The following is an 18,509-nucleotide window of genomic DNA, read 5'->3' on the forward strand; positions in this document are numbered from 1 at the left end:
TGGAAACCGGAGCGCAGGAGGAGCGTACGGAAGGTGCAGGAAAGGACTTACATTACCAACCTGGGGTCAGGGGAAAACACCGCAGCCGCCTGTGGGACCCGTCCATCCAGCCGTTTGTTTCAGCAGAGACTCTGTGTGCATCATTGGGCTGAGTGAGTACCACCGTGCCGTGCGGCACAGCGCTGCCCCTGCGACCCTGCACCTCGCCAGGCCCTGTAGCCCGCCTGCCATCCATCCCTACCCCATCATCGGGCCCCGGGACAACCAACCCCCTACCCACGGAGGGGACATAACAACTACGCTGCTCCCTGCCATCGCTCCCGGGATCCCCGTCCAGAGCAGCGGGGGTGTCACAACCTCACCACAACCGTGGGTGGCGTCACGGACAATCTCCCTTACCTAACCCCCCTTTTACAGTGGAGCCTGGGATCACAGACTGGGTCACGCCACCGTGATACCCACAGAAGTGACCTCGTGGCCCGGATCTGAGTACCCCTTATCCACGGGCGACACATTTGGTGGCGTCACGAACAGGATCCTACCGCTCTGCCGTTTGGTAGAGGTGCGCCTTGTTACCGCCGGAGGTGTCCGGCCGAAAGTTTTGCAAAGCCGCCATCTTGGGCGCGAAAAATTTCCCGCTCGAGCATCTTCCCCGAGCAGGAAAGGCGCGAAAGTGGAGCCCCGCCCCCTGAAGAAGGAAGTGCTAAAAAGAGACTAAGGGGGACGGGATGGTGTCCGGCCGCATGTGAACCGTGGCTGTGGAAGCAGGGACGCCAGGACTCTGCAAGTGTTTTGTTCCTGGAACACCGCTGCGCGAGATGTCCCGTCCGTCCAGCTGATGACAACGGCCCCGGCAGTCTGCCCGGCCGCGACGGAGATGACGACGGCTCCGGCAGTCCGCCCGGCCGCAACGGCAGTGAAGCACCCATCCCGTTAACTATCTGGGCAGCCTGGTTCTGGACTGGGGTCAAGGGGTGCTGCTCATTTGCTTAGGGGCAGCATCAGGGTCAGGTTGTTCGGGTGGGTGACTAAAGGACCCATTCCGTTGCCATTATTAAAAGTGTTTATTGTTGTTGCAACGTTAAAGTAATGTGCATCCCGTGATGGGAAGTTGAAAAGTAATGCTTGTGTTTTAATGTTTGATATGCCTTTCTACTTTTTGCAGTTAAAAGAAAAATAAAACCGGTGATGGACGGGCAGCCCGCGGACGGTCTGCATTTTGATAAGGGGGAATGTGGCGCTCTGGACAAGCCAGGGGCCACAGGTAACAACACACAAACACCCCCACCCCCAGCAGTTTCACAGCAGTAATCCCCAGTGAAACTTGATTCCTTTCCTCGGGCTCAGACAGACGCACCAGGTGGGCGGAGTCAGGAGATGGAGACGCCCACCCAGGAGTTTAGCTGGCCTGAGGCAGGAAACAAGCCCAGACAAGTCTAGGAGAGGAAGAGAGAGGAGGTCTGCAGAGAGGCAGACGCAGACTGGGGCCTAGGTTGGAGCCTAGGGCCCTCGTGCAGCAGAGAGTGAGGCAGACGGTAGTGGTCGTCTGCAGGGAGCCGGGCAGACAGTTGGTGGAACCGCAGGTAGCCGGGGCTGGGCGGTGGCCCACCGGTACTGAATCGGGGAGCCAGCTGGAAACCGGAGCGCAGGAGGAGCGTATGGAAGGTGCAGGAAAGGACTTACATTACCAACCTGGGGTCAGGGGAAAACACCGCAGCCGCCTGTGGGACCTGTCCATCCAGCCGTTTGTTTCAGCAGAGACTCTGTGTGCATCATTGGGCTGAGTGAGTACCACCGTGCCGTGCGGCACAGCGCTGCCCCTGTGACCCTGCACCTCGCCAGGCCCTGTAGCCCGCTTGCCATCCATCCCTACCCCATCATCGGGCCCCGGGACAACGAACCCCCTACCCACGGAGGGGACATAACAACTACGCTGCTCCCTGCCATCGCTCCCGGGATCCCCGTCCAGAGCAGCGGGGGTGTCACAACCTCACCACAACCGTGGGTGGCGTCACGGACAATCTCCCTTACCTAACCCCCCTTTTACTGTGGAGCCTGGGATCACAGACCGGGTCACGCCACCGTGATACCCACAGAAGTGACCTTGTGGCCCGGATCTGAGTACCCCTTATCCACGGGCGACACATTTCAATGGAATTTAAGCTAGGTCTTCTATTAGTGCATAGGCTTTAGTAGTAGAGTAGAGTGACAATATTTTTAAAATTGTCAAAAAATGTATTATGAGGTCATCCTCCACGTGTCTTCCAGGGTGTATTTGTATTTGTGCCCCGCCTTCAGATTTCTTTCAGCCCTTGCTATTTTGTCTTAGGCTCCAACTGTAGGGGACCCCGTAACTAACAATTTTAACAGAATGTGTATGAGGTCCTCCTTTATGTCTAGTACAGGGTGTATCAGAGTGATTCTTCCTTCTAATTTTTTGGAGTTCTTGCACTGTAAGCATAAGCTTTGGGAGCTCCTCTTTCATAAATTAAACAGGATGTGTCTGATCATGTCACACAGACTATATTAGGTAAGTTAGTAATATGTTAAAATTACATTTACTAGTGAATATTTTTTTTTTCATTGAATGCAACGCAAAAAAGCAACAAAAAGGCTACATGTGAACATAGATTAAGGGGTGGAGGAGGTAGTTTTTTTCTTCTCTTTTTTTAATTTGCTTTTTATACATGTCATTATACAGGAAAGAATGTTTCCTAACATTTTGTCCTTTGAAATCCATCTTATCTTTGGTTATGTATGTCTTATTGTCACTCCATAAAAATTGCATAATACTCTCACGACATTATTGCCAACAGCAACCTGGAAGTCAGAGATACCTCCAGACATCTTCCCTATGCTTTTCCTATTCCATTTTAGCACAATTTCAATCCATTTCAGCAATTTTAGTGCATCCTAGACCTCCTGGCAGGATCTTCCAGAAAAATGCTCCTGTTTCATATTGACTTTAATTATACTTGTTACTTGTATCAAGAACCTGGGCATTCCAAATTGCTTGATTTGACAAAGGCTGTCAAAACGTGCGTTGGGTCCCTGTCTGGCACCTACTGGTTAGTATATTCTCTCCATTACACTGTGCTATCCTGCATTCAATGCTTCTTTGATCTATATATTACACTGACTCCATCTACTTCAGCTACAACATGTTTATCTTACCATCTGCATTGAACATGCTGAATCCTTGTACTTCAGCCGAGACACCCCTATCTACTTGCTGATCATATTTCTATTATTTTATATCTATATATATAATTGCCTTATTCTGTCTGTCTGTCTGTCTGTCTGTCTTGCTCCAAAATTGTGTCCTTACAGTGACAACCGTCGGATTGGCCGCTGGGCTCGGCCTGGCCCCGCCCCCCCACACGGATTGGCCGCTCGGTTCGGCCTGGCCCCGCGCCCCGCATGGATTAACCGTTTGGCCAGGCTTGCCCCCCGCACGCGATGCCCACTAGGCCATGCCCCGCACATGATGCCCGCTAGGCCATGCCCCCGCACGCGATGCCTGCTAGGCCACGCCCCCCGCATGTGATGCCCGCTAGGCCACGCCCCCGCACGTGATGCCTGTTAGAACACGCCCCCCGCACGTGATGCACACTAGGCCACGCCCCCACACACGATGCCCATTCGGCCACGCCCCCCGCACACGTTGGGCACCTGTACACCACCCCCCAGGGACTACTCCTCCCATTATACTCCTCTTTCCCCAGGACAACTCCTCCCATTATACTCCTATTATACTCCTCTCTGAGGGGTTCGCAGCATTGGGGATGGAGCACGATGGGGAGTGCAGCATGGGGGATGGAGCACGATGGGGAGTGCAGCATGGGGGATGGAGCACGATGGGGGGGTGCAGCAAGGGGGATGGAGCATGATGGGGGTCCCAGAATGGGGGATGAAACACGATGGGGGGTGCGCAGCATGGGGGATGGAGCACGATGGGGGCTGCGCAGCATGGGGGATGAAACACGATGGGGGGTGCGCAGCATGGGGGATGGAGCACGATGTGGGGTGCGCAGCATGGGGGATGGAGCACGATGGGGGGTGCACACCTCCCCCAAAACACACACACACCACCACACACACGCCGCACAACACACCACACACACACTGGGAACCACAAACACTGCCCTACACAGACACACACACACACACAGACAACGCCGCACACACACAACACCCAACACACAAACACCACAGCACACACAAATATACGCACATACCGCGCAACACACACACTGCACAAAACATACCTCCCCCAAAACACACACACGCACTCCACACCCACACAAACCGCGCAACACACACAGCACCACACACACAGAACACTGCAGACACACAGCGCTCCACAAACAACGCAACACACACAACGCAACACACAAACAACACCGCTCTCACCCCCTGCCACACCCAGACAAAACCCAGAACATGTACAGCACCCTACACAAACAATTGGCAACTGCACACAACAACATCTATATATATAACAAAAATCATACATTAACTACACAATACGTAAATTCTAGAATACCCGATGCGTAGAATCGGGCCACCTTCTAGTCATACTATAATTACTTATGTCTAGTGCCTATATGTATTTATGTGCCTCTCTTTCTGTCATATTTTGGTTTAATGCAACCTTTTTTATTGTATTTATATTTTTTGCTTGTTGTCATTTGCTTCTTAGCACTTACTTTTTTTGTTATTGAACCATGTTTTCATTACCAGTTTGGTGTAAGTGTAGTTTTACCCATGTATATACATTAGTGATGAGCGAGTACTAAAAAGCTCGGGTGCTCGAAGCTCGGGCCGAGCCTCCCAAGATACTCGTGTACTCGGCCCGAGCACCGAGCCCAATGTTATCCTATGGGAGACCCGAGTATTTTTGTGAAATGACCACCGGCAGCATGTAGAAACCCTAAAAATGGCACAAAAGTCTCAGAAGAGTGCTCAAATGACATGGCAACAGCATGGGGAAGACCCCTTGAAGCATTTATCACTCAAAAGTCACAGCTGTGAACAATTTTGTCCGCGTTTTACGCCATTTTTACGGACTCACCAGAAAACCTTCCAAAATGACACCAAAATGATTTTTCATGGCGGAAATGTTAAGGGCACATACCCAATAGTGAGATAGAGCTAATGTATGTTACTTTTTGAGATCAATACATGAAAGAGTTTACGTAAAACATTGTGTGGCACTCCGATGTCCCTGAGAAGAGACGTACATAAAGGCCTCTGAGTCTAATGTGCCCATTTTGAGGAACTGAGTCTTTGTAGTATTTTCCTTTGCCAGGGCAGTCCAAAATTGTGAGGTTCACCAATGCCCCTGCATACAGACGTGCATGATGGCCTGTAAACCTGAAGTGCCCATTGTAAGGAAGTGGGTCTACTGTAGTATAGCCCTTAGGCAGGGCAGCCAAAAATTGGGAGGCTCCACGTTGTCCCTGGATAGAGACGTGCATGAGGGCCTCAAAACATTAAGTGTCGATTGTCAGGAAGTGGGTGTATTATAGTATAGCCCTTAGGCAGGGAAGCCAAAAATTGGGAGGCTCCACATTGTCCCTGGATAGAGACGTGCATGAGGGCCTGTAAACCTGAAATGCCCATTGGAAGGAAGTGGGTCTTTTGTAGTATAGCCCTTTGGCAGGGCAGCCAAAAATTGGGAGGCTCCACGTTGTCCCTGGATAGAGACGTGCATGAGGGCCTCAAAACATTAAGTGTCCATTGTCAGTAAGTGGGTGTATTATAGTATAGCCCTTAGGCAGGGCAGCCAAAAATTGGGAGGCTCCACGTTGTCCCTGGATAGAGACGTGCATGAGGGCCTGTAAACCTGAAGTGCCCATTGGAAGGAAGTGGGTCTTTTGTAGTATAGCCCTTTGGCAGGGCAGCCAAAAATTGGGAGGCTCCACGCTGTCCCTGGATAGAGAAGTGCATGAGGGCCTCAAAACATTAAGTGTCCATTGTCAGTAAGTGGGTGTATTATAGTATAGCCCTTAGGCAGGGCAGCCAAAAATTGGGAGGCTCCACGTTGTCCCTGGATAGAGACGTGCATGAGGGCCTGTAAACCTGAAGTGCCCATTGGAAGGAAGTGGGTCTTTTGTAGTATAGCCCTTTGGCAGGGCAGCCAAAAATTGGGAGGCTCCACGTTGTCCCTGGATAGAGACGTGCATGAGGGCCTCAAAACATTAAGTGTCCATTGTCAGTAAGTGGGTGTATTATAGTATAGCCCTTAAGCAGGGCAGCCAAAAATTGGGAGGCTCCACATTGTCCCTGGATAGAGACGTGCATGAGGGCCTGTAAACCTGAAGTGCCCATTGGAAGGAAGTGGGTCTTTTGAAGTATAGCCCTTTGGCAGGGCAGCCAAAAATTGGGAGGCTCCACGTTGTCCCTGCATAGAGACGTGCATGAGGGCCTCAAAACATTAAGTGTCCATTGTCAGGAAGTGGGTCTTTTGTAGTATAGCCCTTTGGCAGGGCAGCCAAAAATTGGGAGGCTCCACGTTGTCCCTGGATAGAGACGTGCATGAGGGCCTGTAAACCTGAAGTGCCCATTGGAAGGAAGTGGGTCTTTTGTAGTATAGCCCTTTGGCAGGGCAGCCAAAAATTGTGAGGCTCCACGTTGTCCCTGGATAGAGACGTGCATGAGGGCCTGTAAACCTGAAGTGCCCATTGGAAGGAAGTGGGTCTTTTGTAGTATAGCCCTTTGGCAGGGCAGCCAAAAATTGGGAGGCTCCACGTTGTCCCTGGATAGAGACGTGCATGAGGGCCTGTAAACCTGAAGTGCCCATTGGAAGGAAGTGGGTCTTTTGTAGTATAGCCCTTTGGCAGGGCAGCCAAAAATTGGGAGGCTCCACATTGTCCCTGGATAGAGATGTGCATGAGGGCCTCAAAACATTAAGTGTCCATTGTCAGGAAGTGGGTCTTTTGTAGTATAGCCCTTTGGCAGGGCAGCCAAAAATTGGGAGGCTCCACGTTGTCCCTGGATAGAGACGTGCATGAGGGCCTCAAAACATTAAGTGTCCATTGTCAGGAAGTGGGTCTTTTGTAGTATAGCCCTTTGGCAGGGCAGCCAAAAATTGGGAGGCTCCACGTTGTCCCTGCATAGAGACGTGCATGAGGGCCTCAAAACATTAAGTGTCCATTGTCAGGAAGTGGGTCTTTTGTAGTATAGCCCTTTGGCAGGGCAGCCAAAAATTGGGAGGCTCCACGTTGTCCCTGGATAGAGACGTGCATGAGGGCCTCAAAACATTAAGTGTCCATTGTCAGGAAGTGGGTCTTTTGTAGTATAGCCCTTTGGCAGGGCAGCCAAAAATTGGGAGGCTCCACGTTGTCCCTGCATAGAGACGTGCATGAGGGCCTCAAAACATTGTTCCCATTGCAAAGGAGCGGGTCTCCTGTCGTTGTAATGTCCATTCTGCAAAGAATGGGCAAAAAAATTTACCACTGGGGGTATACCTGAAACAAAGGCCTAACTCTTGTAACGGTCATCATGGTGGCGCATGAGGAGAAGGAGGAGCAGTCCAGCGATTATCCAAAGTCCAGAAGTGTGTACCCATGGGTGACTGGAGGTACATGGCAAATTCCCGTTACAAACTTTAAATTCCGCTCTCATTTGCTGGTGGTGTGGTGAAGTCTGGCCCAATCCAACCCTTGTTCATCTTGATCAGAGTCAGCCTGTCAGCATTTTCAGTTGACAGGCGGGTGCGTTTATCTGTAATGATTCCACCTGCGGCACTAAAAACACGCTCTGACAAAACGCTAGCGGCAGGGCAGGCCAGGACTTCCAAGGCGTAGAGAGCCAATTCATGCCACGTGTCCACCTTGGATACCCAATAATTGTAAGGCACAGAGGAATGTCGGAGTACAGTTGTTCGATCTGCAAGGTACTCCTTGAGCATCTGGGCAAACTTAGGATTTCTTGTGGCACTACCCCGCACCTCAGGGGCTGTGGTACGTGAGGGGCTGAGAAAACTGTCCCACATCTTAAAGACTGTTCCCCTACCTCTGGCGGATTGGACTTGTGCCTCTCTCGGCTGTACGCCTTGGTTGTCCACTGATTCCTGACCTATGCCGCTAGCGTTTTGTGAGGGGAATGCTTTGCCTACTTCCGTGACTATGGCTTTCCGGAACTGCTGCATTTTGGTTGACCTCTCCGCCTCGGGAATAAGAGACATAAAGTTCTCCTTGTAGCGTGGGTCTAACAGTGTTACCAACCAGTAATGATTGTCGGCCAAGATGTTCTTAACGCGAGGGTCACGAGACAGGCAGCTTACCATAAAGTCAGCCATGTGCGCCAGACTCTTAACAGCCAGGACTTCAGTAGCCTGACCAACACGTTGACTGAACATGCTGTCCTCCTCCTCCTCCTCCTCCTCCTCATCTACCTTGTCCTCTGGCCAGCCACGCTGAACCGAGGATATGACTTGTGTGCATGTCATATCCTCAATTTGGCCGGAGATTTGCTCCATGTCTTCATCCTCCTCCTCGTCATAGTCCTCCACTGCACGTTGTGATGAGACGAGGCTGGGCTGTGTGTTATCACCCACACCCACTACTGTTTCTTGCTGCAACTCATCGCGCTCCGCCTGCAATGCATCATGTTTGGTTTTGAGCAGAGACCGTTTTAGAAGGCAGAGTAGCGGTATGGTGACGCTAATAATGGCGTCATCACCACTCACCATCTTGGTGGAGTCCTCAAAGTTTTGGAGGATGGTACATAGGTCGGACATCCATCTCCACTCCTCAGGTGTTATGTGTGGAGTTTGACCCATTTCCCGACGGCTTAGGTGATGTAGGTACTCAACAACTGCCCTCTTCTGCTCACATATCCTGACCAACATGTGCAGAGTTGAATTCCAACGCGTGGGGACATCACACACCAGTCTGTGACCCGGAAGATGCAAACTGCGCTGAAAGCCGGCAAGGCCGGCTGAAGCAGTAGGTGACTTTCGAAAATGTGCAGACAGGCGGCGAACTTTTACCAGCAGATCAGACAGCTCTGGGTATGACTTTAGAAACTGCTGAACCACGAGGTTGAGCACATGGGCCACGCATCGAACATGTGTCAGCTGGCCTCGCCTCAAAGCCGCCACCAGGTTCCGGCCATTGTCACACACGACCTTTCCTGGCTTTAGGTTCAGAGGTGTGAGCCAGTGATCTGCCTGCTGTTTCAGAGCTGTCCACAGCTCTTCTGCATTGTGGGGTTTGTCACCTATGCAGATTAGCTTCAGCACAGCCTGTTGCCGCTTCACCGAGGCAGTGCTGCAGTGCTTCCAGCTTGGGACTGGTGTGGAGGGTACAGTGGATGAGGATGCGCAGGAGGAGGAGGAGGCTGAAGAGCATGACATTCCGGAGCTGTAGAGTGTGGGTGAAACACTGACTGAGGTAGGGCCTGCAAACCTTGGTGTGGGAAGGACGTGTTCCGTCCCTCGCTCAGACTGGGTCCCAGCTTCCACAATATTAACCCAGTGTGCCGTCAACGAGATGTAGCGGCCTTGCCCACAAGCACTTGTCCACGTGTCTGTGGTTAGGTGGACTTTGGGTGAAACAGCGTTGTTCAGGGCACGTGTGATGTTTTGTGACACGTGGTTATGCAACGCGGGGACGGCAAACCGGGAGAAATAGTGGCGGCTGGGGACCGAGTAACGTGGGACAGCTGCTGCCATCAGGTCGCGGAATGCTTCTGTCTCCACCAGCCTAAAAGGCAACATTTCCAGCGCAAGCAGTCGCGAAATGTTAGCATTTAGAACTGTGGCATGTGGGGTGTTGGCAGTGTATTTGCGCCTGCGTTCAAAGGTTTGCTGAATGGATAACTGAACGCTGCGCTGGGACAAGGACGTGCTTGATGATGGTGTTATTTCTGCGTAGGCAACTGCAGGTGCAGGACCGGAGGAGGCTTGTTCACAGGCAGCATGGACAGGGGATTGGCTCGCATGCACAACCAGCGAAGACGTAGCAGTGACATCAGCAAGCACTGCTCCTCGACTCTGTTGTACTTCCCACAAAGTCGGGTGCTTGGCTGACATGTGCCTGATCATGCTGGTGGTGGTCAGGCTGATAGTTTTGGTACCCCTGCTGATGCTGGCACGGCAGGTGTTGCAAATGGCCTTTTTAGAATCATCTGGAGCCAACTTAAAAAACTGCCAGACTCGGGAAGACCTAACATTTGTACAGGCACCTTGTGTCGTGTTGTTGTTTCGGGGAACGGTTGCCTGACTTCTGCCTGGAGCCACCACCCTGCTTCTTACTGCCTGTTGGGATGCTACGCCTCCCTCCCCCTGTGCACTGCTGTCCTCGCTCTGCATATCCTCCTGCCAGGTTGGGTCAGTTACTGGATCATCCACCACGTCGTCTTCCTCTTCCGCACCCTGCTCCTCCTCCTGACTTCCTGACAATTGTGTCTCATCATCGTCCACCCCTTGTTGAGACACGTTGCCAACTTCGTGAGAACGTGGCTGCTCAAATATTTGGCCATCTGTACATACGATCTCCTCATGACCCACTTCAACATGAGCTGGCGAGAGGCCAGAATGTGCGAATGGAAACGTGAACAGCTCTTCCGAGTGTCCAAGTGTGGGATCATTAATGTCCGAGGACGTGTACTCAGCCTTGTGGTAGGAAGGAGGATCAGGTTCTGAAATGTGCGGTGCAGTATCACGGCTACTGACACTTGACCGTGTGGAAGACAGAGTGTTTGTGGTGGTGCCAATCTGACTGGAAGCATTATCCGCTATCCAACTAACAACCTGTTGACACTGGTCTTGGTTCAAGAGCGGTGTACTGCTGCGGTCCCCAAGAATTTGGGACAGGACGTGCGAGCGACTAGATGTGGCCCTTTGTTGTGGCAAAATTAGAGCTTGCCCACGACCTCGGCCTCTGCCTGCACCACCATCACATCCACTTCCTTGTTCCTTGCCAACGCCCTTGCGCATTTTGCAATGCTGTGCTGACGTGTATTCACTAGACTTGGGCGTTATATCAAAGTTTGTGCAAATCGTGCACCTGTACGCTGCCACCGACAGGCACACACGTGCGGTTTTTAAATGCAAGCACGGACGCACTAAGAACCTAACACAGGTTTTAGGAGCAAAAATTAATGACGAGAACTCTGACACTATCAGCCACTGCTGACTGACGTGTATTATACATTACACTTGTGCGTTATATAATAGTTTGGTAAAAACGCACACAAGTGCACCTGTACGCTGCCACCGACAGGCACACACGTGCGGTTTTTAAATGCAAGCACGGACGCACTAAGAACCTAACACAGGTTTTAGGAGCAAAAATTAATGACGAGAACTCTGACACTATCAGCCACTGCTGACTGACGTGTATTATACACTACACTTGTGCGTTATATAATAGTTTGGTAAAAACGCACACAAGTGCACCTGTACGCTGCCACCGACAGGCACACACGTGCGGTTTTTAAATGCAAGCACGGACGCACTAAGAACCTAACACAGGTTTTAGGAGCAAAAATTAATGACGAGAACTCTGACACTATCAGCCACTGCTGACTGACGTGTATTATACACTACACTTGTGCATTATATAATAGTTTGGTAAAAACGCACACAAGTGCACCTGTACGCTGCCACCGACAGGCACACGTGCGGTTTTTAAATGCAAGCACGGACGCACTAAGAACCTAACACAGGTTTTAGGAGCAAAAATTAATGACGAGAACTCTGACACTATCAGCCACTGCTGACTGACGTGTATTATACACTACACTTGTGCGTTATATAATAGTTTGGTAAAAACGCACACAAGTGCACCTGTACGCTGCCACCGACAGGCACACACGTGCGGTTTTTAAATGCAAGCACGGACGCACTAAGAACCTAACACAGGTTTTAGGAGCAAAAATTAATGACGAGAACTCTGACACTATCAGCCACTGCTGACTGACGTGTATTATACACTACACTTGTGCGTTATATAATAGTTTGGTAAAAACGCACACAAGTGCATCTGTACGCTGCCACCGACAGGCACACACGTGCGGTTTTTAAATGCAAGCACGGACGCTCTAAGAACCTAACACAGGTTTTAGGAGCAAAAATTAATGACGAGAACTCTGACACTATCAGCCACTGCTGACTGACGTGTATTATACACTACACTTGTGCGTTATATAATAGTTTGGTAAAAACGCACACAAGTGCACCTGTACGCTGCCACCGACAGGCACACACGTGCGGTTTTTAAATGCAAGCACGGACGCACTAAGAACCTAACACAGGTTTTAGGAGCAAAAATTAATGACGAGAACTCTGACACTATCAGCCACTGCTGACTGACGTGTATTATACACTACACTTGTGCATTATATAATAGTTTGGTAAAAACGCACACAAGTGCACCTGTACGCTGCCACCGACAGGCACACACGTGCGGTTTTTAAATGCAAGCACGGACGCACTAAGAACCTAACACAGGATTAGGAGCAAAAATTAATGACGAGAACTCTGACACTATCAGCCACTGCTGACTGACGTGTATTATACACTACACTTGTGCGTTATATAATAGTTTGGTAAAAACGCACAAAAGTGCACCTGTACGCTGCCACCGGTTTTTAAATGCAAGCACAGACGCACTAAGAACCTAACAGGTTTTTAGGAGCGACAATTGCTTAGAAGTCTGACACTATCAGGACTGTTTTAGACTGTGTACACCAGCCCCAGATATGATGAAGGCTGGTATACGGTCACCACTAGGAATGGCTATATACCCTGCCTGCCTGCCTGCCTGCCTGCCTGTATACTGCTACAATAGTCCTGACAAGGACTCTTTTGGTCACTAGCCTGTATTCCAACCTGGCTATACCCTGCCTGTATACAGCAACAATAGTCCTGAGAAGGACTCTGCTACTGTACTCCGACCTGGCTATACCCTGCCTGCCTGTATACAACTAGAATAGTCCTGAGAAGGACTTTTGGTCACACTGTTTGCAGCCCTGCTACGGAAATAGCTATAAAGGGCCGCAAACCTTTCCCTGAAGCAGCGACCCTCTCCCTGCACTGACTGTCTGGATAGCTGTGAGCACAGCACAGCGCGCCCGCCGGTATAAAGGCTCGGTCACGCTGTGCAGGCCGGCCAATCACTGCAATTCCACAACTAACAGGGCTGTGGCATTGCAGTGGTCTGCCAGCCAATCCCTGCATGAGGGCTGGCTCTCAAAAGAGCGCCAACATGCAGGGATGAAGACCACGAGTACAGCACGAGTATCGCGAGATTACTCGGTCCCCGCCGAGTAGACCGAGTACAGTGATACTTGTGCGAGTACCGAGTAGTAACAAGCATGCTCGCTCATCACTAATATCCATGTATTTGTTCTTCCTGTTTTTAAAAAATGTTTTGGGAGTAAACTAATAAATAGAGTTGAGCGCGGTTCGCGGTTCGAGGTTCTCCAGTTCGAGTGATTTTGGGGGCTGTTCTAGATCGAACAAGAACTCGAGCTTTTTGCAAAAACTTGATAGTTCTAGATACGTTCGAGAACGGTTCTAGCAGCAAAAAGCAGGGCTTTTTACAGCTACAGTGTGCAGGAGCCATCGCTGGCAGCATGCCAGAAGCTGGTAACCAAGATAAACATCGGGTATCCAAGCAAAGCGCTTTGGTTAGTAACCCGATGTTTATCCTAGTAACGTGCAGGAAGCCCACACTTCCCTGCTCAGCTCACTCCGCCCCCTTCTGCCCGCGGCATGTACACACGTACACACACACACACACACACACACACACACACACACACACACTGCACACATGGTCCCGCTCGGCTTACCTGCGGTGATGAAGTCCCGCCATCCCGACCTCAGCGCTGTCACTGTCCTCCATGGCCGCCGCTTGTCACATCACCTTCTCTCGCTTCCGACCCGAGACTGACTAGCGGTGACGTCACGGGCCTCTCGCGATACTTGGCTGTGAAGGCGGCGGTCATTGAACTCAGTGACAGGTGCTGTCAGTGTGCTGGAGATCAGCGCAGGTAATGTACCTCGCTGACAGCAGCACTTGTCATCCCCTGCAGTGACCTGGGCTGACCCATTGATGTTAGCTCAGGTCACTGCATTGCTCTCCCAGCCAATGGGGAACATCCTGCTCTTCATTGACTGGGACAGTGTGGATCGTCATGGCAACCTCTTGGATTACACCAGACCTGCATTTGTTTTTCTTTCTAATAAATTGGTTAAAGAGGGAATGTGTTGGGGAGTGTTTTTTCAAATAAAAATGTGTTTGTCGTCTATTTTTTTTTATTACTGACTGGTTTGGTGATGTCGGGTATCTGATAGACGCCTGACCTCACCAACCCCAGGGCTTGATGCCAGGTGACATTACACATCTGGTATTAACCCCATATATTACCCCGTTTGCCACCGCACCAGGGCGCGGGATGAGCTGGGGCGAAGCACCAGGATTGGCGCATCTAATGGATGCGCCAGTTCTGGGGCGGCTGCGGCCTGCTATTTTTAGGCTGGGGAGAGTCCAATAACCATGGACCTCCCTAGTCTGAGAATATATCAGACCCCAGCTGTCTGCTTTACCTTGGCTGGTGATCCAATTTTGGGGGGACCCCTACGTGTTTTTTTTTTAATTATTTACTTAATTTAAAATAAAAGCGTGGGGTGCCCTCAGTTTTGGATTACCAGCCAAGGTGAGGTTGCCAGTTGTGGTCTGCAGGCTGCAGCCGTCTGCTTTACCCTACAAAACTAGGGGGAACCCTACGTCATTTTTTTTTTCATTTTTTTGGCTAAATACAAAGCTAAGCACCCCTTAGTGCCACATAAAAGGCACCAAAGGGTGCAAAATTACAAAATGCAGGAGAGTGGGACATTATGTGTCTTTCTGCCATTATAATGACAGAAAAGACTGATATGAAGTGCACAAGCACAAGAAAATCACCAGAGCGCTCTATGCTGTGAAAAGCAGTAGAAAATGGCACTGGAGTGAACATGTGACCGCCTCATGTAGGATGAAGCTATGGATCCTGGGTAAATTTATGCATTTACCCTCCTTCAGTTTTTTTGCAGTACACAAAAAACCGGAAGGCACACGGATGACAAACAGATGACATACGGACCGTCTACGGAACGGAAACAGATGCCACATGGATGCACCCGTGAAAAAAACCGGACTGTTTTTTGCAGACCGCAAAAATGGATCGGTCGTGTTAATGTAGCCTTATTCTGATCTGCCGTTTATAAACAGCAGGCAGAAATAAGTGAATAACGCCCCCCGGCGTCAGAAAATCTCCGGGGTTTCAGGGCTAGCTGAGACCCTGGAGATCATGATTCAGGACGGTTTTTCCGGTCCCCGCTCACGTGATCACAGGTATACACCGTACACCGATGATCACGTTACAGTAAATGACAGTGTCGGTAAAAAATTATTTATCTCCCATCTGGCATGAACAAACACTTCTCCACTTCTTCTCCACTTCTTCTCCACTTCTCCACTTCTTCTCCACTTTATCTCCACTTTTTCTCCATTTTTTCTCCACTTTTTCTCCACTTTTTCTCTACTTTTTCTCTACTTTTTCTCCACCTTTTCTCCATTTTTTCTCCACTTTTTCTCCACTTTTTCTCCATTTTTTGTCCACTTCTTCTCCACTTCTCCACTTCTTCTCCACTTTTTCTCCACCTTTTCTCCACTTTTTCTCCACTTTTTCTCCACTTTTTCTCCACCTTTTCTCCACCTTTTCTCCACTTTTTCTCCATTTTTTCTCCACTTTTTCTACATTTTTTCTCCACTTTTTTTCCACTTTTTCTCCACTTCTTCTCCACTTCTTCTCCACTTCTTCTCCACTTTTTCTCCAGCTTTTCTCCATTTTTTCTCCACTTTTTCTACATTTTTTCCCCACTTTTTCTCCACTTTTTCTCCACTTTCTCTCCATTTTTTCTCCACTTTTTCTCCACTTTTTCTCCATTTTTTCTCCACTTTTTCTTCACTTTTTCTCCACTTTTTCTCCACTTTTTCTCCACTTTTTCTCCATTTTTTTCTCCACTTTTTCTCCACTTTTTCTCCATTTTTTCTCCACTTTTTCTCCACTTTTTCTCCACTTTTTCTCCATTTTTTCTCCACCTTTTCTCCACTTTTTCTCCACTTTTTCTCCACTTTTTCTCCATTTTTTCTCCACTTTTTCTCCACTTTTTCTCCATTTTTTCTCCATTTTTTCTCCCCTTTTTCTCCACTTTTTCTCCATTTGTTCTCCACTTTTTCTCCACTTTTTCTCTGTTCTTTTTCTCCACTTTTTCTCCACTTTTTCTCCATTTTTTCTCCACCTTTTCTCCACTTTTCTCCACTTTTTCTCCACTTTTTCTCCATTTTTTCTCCACTTTTTCTCCACTTTTTCTCCATTTTTTCTCCATTTTTTCTCCACTTTTTCTCCACTTTTTCTCCATTTGTTCTCCACTTTTTCTCCACTTTTTCTCTGTTCTTTTTCTATGGTCGGTCTACCCATTAGCTCTGCCATGCATAGTGTAGCTCTACACCTACTGCACATGTTACTTTATGATTGACATCTCTTTCGTACCAGAGCTGTCTAAGCCTACTCTGACCCCATATTTGTCATTACTATATTGTCCTTGTACTGTATTATGACATTTGTATCATGTGTTTCATTTCTTGCTGTGTTGCAATTTTTTTGCTGCATCCCAATTGTACCTCTACATTGTTCGAGTTTATGTTATTGTTCTCTCAAGGCCCTGTCACACACACAGATAAATCTGCGGCAGATCCATGGTTGCAGTGAAATTGTGGACAATCAGTGCCAGGTTTGTGGCTGTGTACAAATGGAACAATATGTCCATGATTTCACAGCAACCACAGATCTGTCAAAGATTTATCTCTGTGTGTGACAGGGCCTTCACTCTTATGTGATACTGATTATTGTCATTTTTCATGATTACATGCAGATAAGTCCAATCTGACGAAGGCTCAGGCCGAAACGTCATTTGTAACTTGTTTTGGACAAAAACATATATGCTTATGAAAATTTTTTTTTTCTTAATACGGACCAATAAAGAGTGATTTTGCATTACTATCCATTGTGACTTACTGACTTAGTCTGGGAGATTTAGAGTGCCGAGGTTACTCACTAATTTTATCTATTATTACCTCTGAGCACCTATATACCAGTGAGCAGAGCTTCCTCTACAGTAGTTCTCCTGATTAGGCATGCCATTACCTCATGAGCAGGGCATTGCAGCTTTGGTAGCAAGCATTACGACATGGACTCTGCTGCTGTGGACCCGGGGAGAGTGAGTGCAGATTCATTGCACCCACACTCCTCACATGAAGGGTCCGCACTCCTAGAAAATGGGGGATACGTTCCCTGAGTGTCTCCCCCCCATATTCTAGACGGTCCAGAGTCGTCGTGGGACTCCTTTATTTTTTTTCTTACAATAAATTGGTGAAAGAGGAAATGTTTTGGGGACTGTTTTTTCAAATTAATTTCTTTTGTCGTTTTTTTTTTTTTGTTAGTACTGACAGTTTCTGATGTTGGGTATCTAATAGACGCCATGACATCACAAACTGCTGGGCTTGATCTCAGGTGACTTTACAGCTAGTATCAACCCGATATATTACCCCATTTGCCACTGCACCAGGGCACGGGATGAGCTGGGTGAAGCGCCAGGATTGGCGCATCTAGTAAATGCGCCACGTCTGGGGTGCCTGCGGCCTGCTATTTTTAGGCTGTGAAGGCTCAATAACTATGGACCTTCCCACCCTGAAAATACCAGACCACAGCTGTCCGCTTTACCTTGGCTGGTGATCCAATTTGGGGGGGACCCTACTTTTATTGTGTAATTATTAATATTTATAAAATAATTATAAAAAAGAGCCTGTGGGGACCTCCACATTGGATCCCCAACCACGGTAAAGCTGCCAGCTGTGGTTTTCAGGCTACAGCCGTCTGCTTTACCCTAGCTGGCTATCAAAAATGGGGGGACCCAACGTCATTTTTTTTTTTAACTATTTTTTAAATAGAAAAAATTAATGGGCTTCCCAGTATTTTGATTGCCAACCAAGGTAACGGCAGGCAGATGGGGGTGGCAACCCATAGCTGTCTGCTTTATCTGCGCTGAGAATCAAAAATACCGCGGAGCGCTACGTCATTTTTTTAAAGATTTATTTTTACAGCACTGTGATGTCCAGCAATCAAAATACAGGGAAGCCCATTTTGTTTTTAGTTATATAAATAAATAATTAAAAAAAATATATATGGGCTCCCGCTGCATTTTTTGTATTGCTAGCTAAGGGTAATCCAAGCAGCTACTGGCTGCTAACCCCCACTGCTTGGTGTTACCTTCACTGGCAATGGAAAATCCAGGGAAGCATTTTTTATTTTTTTTGCCAAAAAACTACAAAAAAAGGACGTGAGCTTCGCCATATTTTTGTATGCTAGCCAGGTATAGCAGGCAGGTGCTGGAGGAGTTGGATACAGCGCCAGAAGATGGTGCTTCTATGAAAGTGCCATTTTCTGAG

Source organism: Anomaloglossus baeobatrachus, chromosome 4 (assembly GCF_048569485.1).
Source record: "Anomaloglossus baeobatrachus isolate aAnoBae1 chromosome 4, aAnoBae1.hap1, whole genome shotgun sequence".
Taxonomy (NCBI): Eukaryota; Metazoa; Chordata; class Amphibia; order Anura; family Aromobatidae; genus Anomaloglossus; species Anomaloglossus baeobatrachus.